This window comes from Phocoena sinus, chromosome 1 (assembly GCF_008692025.1).
Source record: "Phocoena sinus isolate mPhoSin1 chromosome 1, mPhoSin1.pri, whole genome shotgun sequence".
NCBI lineage: Eukaryota > Metazoa > Chordata > Mammalia > Artiodactyla > Phocoenidae > Phocoena > Phocoena sinus.
Window position 1 is genome coordinate 1,208,680 of NC_045763.1, and position 4,776 is coordinate 1,213,455.

Sequence of the window (4,776 nt, forward strand, 5' to 3'; positions counted from 1 at the left end):
GCTTTTTTAGGTTCCCAAATCCAATTTACGGGGGATTGTTTGAACCACCCGGGCTCAGCCAGGCGGACTCGCAATTACCAGCACCTGCATTAGGATTCAATTGGGCTTAAATTACCGGGGCGGGGGGCGGGGCAAGGCAGAACACCCCACTGACAACAATTAACATAAAAGGGTTCTGTCGTTTAAAGCTGTGGGTGGAATTACAAAAGGTTAAGAGACTAAATATAAAAAAATTTTTGAATATAAAATCAATGTGCTTTGTTACTAAAATCTGGGTGCTATAATTTAACCAAAATAGGGTTTAGAATATCAGGCGATAGCCACATCGATGAAATCCTCTTTTCTTCTCAACGGAAAGCAAATCGTCTATTCAAAACTTAAAAACAATGGAACAACTGAGATATGTCATATCAACAAAATAATAAAATAGAGTTTAAATTACATATTACTGACATTAGGCCTTGGGAAAGAGAAAGCATTTTCTCTCCTCCTTTTACTTATTTGTATAATTAGAAGCCAAGTTTCTAGAGGGTCCACTTTCTTAATTGCCCACCAGATGCGGGAGGGAAGATGCTGACCTGCCGTCCTTGAGAACCTGGCCCCGGCTGGGGGTGGGGTGAGGGCCGAGCCCCCGGGTAGGTGCTCGGGAGGCCTGGGTGAGGCTGGGCGGAGGGGGGCTGAGACCCCTGAGTGGGGGTGACTTCCAGGGGCCCATCCTTTGTGCACAGGCCTCGGCTCCAGGCGCCCAAGGTTCTGAACCTGTGACTGAGAGGCCACATCCCCTCTGTCCAGGAAAGTCTGGGGGCGGAGCGTGGGGCACAGGGGTGCCAAGTGCCTGTAGCTGCTGTCGCCTGCTGGGGTCCGTGTTCACGCACCCCGGGCTGTCGGCACGATTCTCAGAACAGGTTGGAACTGGAAAATTGCTTCAAAATGTAAGACGACTCGGGCTCTGCTCTAACATCAAGTCAGCCTCAGCCGCGATGCTTCTACTCCGGGCCTCCTTCCCTCCCTCCTGTCCTGGGGCAGCCCGACCTCCAGCCTCCGGGAGATCCCTAACTGCTCCGAGGTTTGAACCTGACTTCGTGCTCCAGCGGCGGGGGTGGGGTGGCCTCCCCCACTCGCAGCGGCTCCCCACCTGCCACACCCAGCGCTACCTCTAGGAGCAGGCCTGCAGGTGCCACCTGCCAGGTCCCGCTGGCCCGACCCGTGGCCGGGCCCCCAGCTCTGCCTTCACCCACCGGGGCCTCGGCTCAGGGCCCGGGGCACTGCCTCCCGTCAGTGAGTGAACCCCATGGCAGGAGGGCAGGGCAGGGCCAGGGGGGGCAGCTCCGGACCCCCAGCCCTCAGCCCCAGCCGGCCTGCCCCATCTGGCGGGCCGCCCACAGTCCCTGGGGGCCTCATTAGGCTCCCGAGGCTGCGACACCCTCACGGCGCCCGTTGGTCTAACAGAATCAGTATCTTCACCACCAGCCCGTTTTACCAAAACCCATTAATCACAACCTTACAGTCCTGTCGCGGGGCTGCAGGGTGAGGCCACAGGGCGGGCAGGGGTCACGGACGGGGCCTGCTCCCTAAAAGGAGACGGGGGGGGGGGGGGCGGGCACCGGCACGGAGGTGGCAGGAGGCCAGGATCCTTGCCCGCAAGGCTGCTTCCCGCTCAAGCTGGCGCCCAGCAGGGCCGGCAGTGCAGCATGATGACACGGTGTCTGACTCGGGCCTCCAACCACTTGGCAGACCGGCTGGGTGACCACCCTCCCCTCCTTCTCTGATGGCAGAGGCGGGTCCGAGCTGGCAAATCGCGTTGCTTGTCTCCGTATGGCCTGGTGTGGACACGTAACAAAGCTCTGGCCAATGAGGTGTGAGCGGCAGTGGGAGGGATTCCCCCGGGAAGCTTCTTAGAAGCGAAGGGCCCCTCGCTCCTTATGCTTCCCGCTTCCTGCTAGCTGGAATAGGGGCATGATGCCTGGTGCTTGTGCAACCCTCGAGGACCACGAGGTGGTGCACAGAGTAGCAGAATAGGAAACAGAAGTGGGAGTCCCTGGCAATCAGGGATGTCACCCCTGCCTCTGAACTTACATGAGCAGCAAACGTCGATGGAGTTGAAGCCACGGCTGTACTGAGAGAAGCAGCGAAGCCTTGCTGTTAGCGTGTGGTCTGCCCAGGAAGAAGCCAAACGCGGCAGGCACGCGGTGAGCTCCGTGCCCTGAGTCAGCTGGAGAGACAGGGCGAACCAACGGTGGAGCTGCCGGGTGAGGGCAAGGGGGGCCCAGGGACAAGGCCTCGGCGAGAGCCGTCCTGTGTCTGGCTCTGTGGCACGCGTCGGTCATGGCAGGCATTCAATAGCGCCCGCGACTCTGGGCCGAGACGGAAGCCGGACGTTTCCCTGGACTCCTTAGCGCGGGGGTACCCTGTAATTCGCTTCAGCAGATCTGTCACCTCAGAGATTTTCCTGGCCCAGAGTTTATCTCAGGACTTGTGCTGAATTATCTTTCGATCTGAAACCCTCTGGGTCTCTTAGAGACCTTTCCGCGTGGGATCCTGGCTGAGGCTGGTGCCCGAGGGCGCGTTCCCCAGGCTTTCCCAGGGCCCACGGCGATGCCCCCCGCCCTTGGACTCAGCAGGGGCCGCCTTCTGCCTCCTGTCCTGCCCCTCACGGCGCTCGCGCAAGTTAGCACACAGGCAGAGACAGCCACCCGAGCCCCTCAGGCCCCTGTGCTGGCTGGAGAAAAGGGCCACAGCCGTGCTGGGGTGAGCATGAGAGGGACGGGGTTTATCTCTCTGGTTCTGAGAATACAGAAGTTCACTCTTATGAGGAAAGGACCCCTGGTTTTTGATCCCTGTACACGTGGGCCTGCCCCAGAACTCCACACTCTGCTTTCCTTTAGGATGAGGGATAAATAAAACTTAAAGAAAAGATGTCTGTCCCCATATAGTCCTAGAATAAGCCATTGTATTAGAATTAGAAAAGGCTTGGGACTTCCCTGGTGTTCCAGTGGTTACGACGCTGTGCTCGCAGTACAGGGGGCCAGGGTTCGATCCCTGGTCAGAGAACTAGATCCTGTGTGCCGAAACTAAGACCCGGTGCAGCCAAATAAATTTTAAAAAGAGAAAAAAGAGGGCTTCCCTGGTGGCGCAGTGGTTGAGAGTCCGCCTGCCGATGCAGGGGACGCGGGTTCGTGCCCCAGTCGGGGAGGATCCCACATGCCGCTGGGCCCGTGAGCCATGGCCGCTGAGCCTGCACGTCCGGAGCCTGTGCTCCGCAACGGGAGAGGCCACAACAGTGAGAGGCCCGCGTACCGAAAAAAAAAAAAAAAAAGAAAGAAAACGCTTGCTCCCTCCCTAGCCCAGCAGCCCCGTGTCCCCCTCTGGCCACTTCGAGGCTTTGCTCTGCCCACCAGGGTCCCAGGTCCGACTGGGTGCCCCGCAGGCCTGCAGCCCAGGGTCTGCCTTCCTGCTGACGGGGTGCAGGGACCCCGAATTGAAGCCGTTTCCTCACTGGAGGCTGACCGCTCCCCTCCTCACGGCAGGGCTGGAGCGTGCACCACAGGACAGACGGAGGACAGACAGACGCAGCGTGTTCACCAGCCTGGGCCGACCTGGGCTCCCCGCAACACGTCCGAGGGGCTCGGGGGCAGGGCGAGTGTCATCGTGGGGGAGATGTTCTGCTGCAGCTGTGTCCGTGCGGGGAGACTTTCACCGGGAACGGTCCTGCGTGAACCCGCTCGCACGACGGGCAGCATCAGTGCTATAGGAGGAGCAACGGCAGAAGGGAGCCCACCTCCCTGAGCTCTGGGCGGCGGGCCCTCTCCCTTCTCGGGGGCACTTTCCGGGTCAGACCCGAGACGGGGACGGAGTGGGGCGCAGGGGCTCGGTCAGCCGTCCTGGAGGTCGACGCTGTGACCACCTCATCTGGCAGAAGAGCAAACTGAAGCCCAGGGAGGGTCAGCTGGAAAATGATGGAGACTCTCCGGCCAGTCCCCAGATGCTCCTGCCGGGGACCCAGGGCCCTCCGACTTGGCGCCGAGCACAGAAGGGTGACGGCCGGAACCCAGCGGGTCTGTGCCCCTCGGCTTCCCTATGGGGCACTTTCTACAGCTCAATGCCCGTGCGGAGCTGCGCTGAATCCAGCACGCAGGCCCGCACTCAGCGACGTGGGGCTCGCATTCCGCATTCCACCGAGACCTCCTAGCGGCTCTGAAAGCCCTCCCAGCGGAGGGCCTGGCGCCCAGTGAGCGCTTTTACACAGAAATACAAGCACATTCCCCGACGACAATGCAGCCAAATTTGCTTCCATAAACTGAGGCGGAAGCAGAGATGGGGTCTCTGGCCAGGCTGGCCCCGCCTGCCCGGTGAGGGAGGCACCTGGGGCTCAGTCTGGACATGCCTCATCTCAGCACCGCACGGCCACCCTGTCTGGCTCGGCCCCGGACACGGCAAATCTGTGCCCCGCACCCACCTGGCGGCGCCCAGGGCTGGAATCCTAACTGGAGGGATGGGGGCCCCTTCAAGAGGCTGAGGAGAGGGACTTCCCTGGTGGCGCAGCGGTTAAGAAACTGCCTGCCAATGCAGGGCACACGGGTTCGAGCCCTGGTCCAGGAAGACCCCACATGCTGCGGAGCAACTCAGCCCGTGCACCACAACTATGGAGCCTACGCTCTAGAGCCCGCGAGCCACAGCTACTGAAGCCCGCGTGCCTAGACCCCGTGTTCCACAACAAGCGAAGCCACCGCAATGAGAGATCCGCGCACCGCGACGGAGACCCAGTGCAGCCAAAAG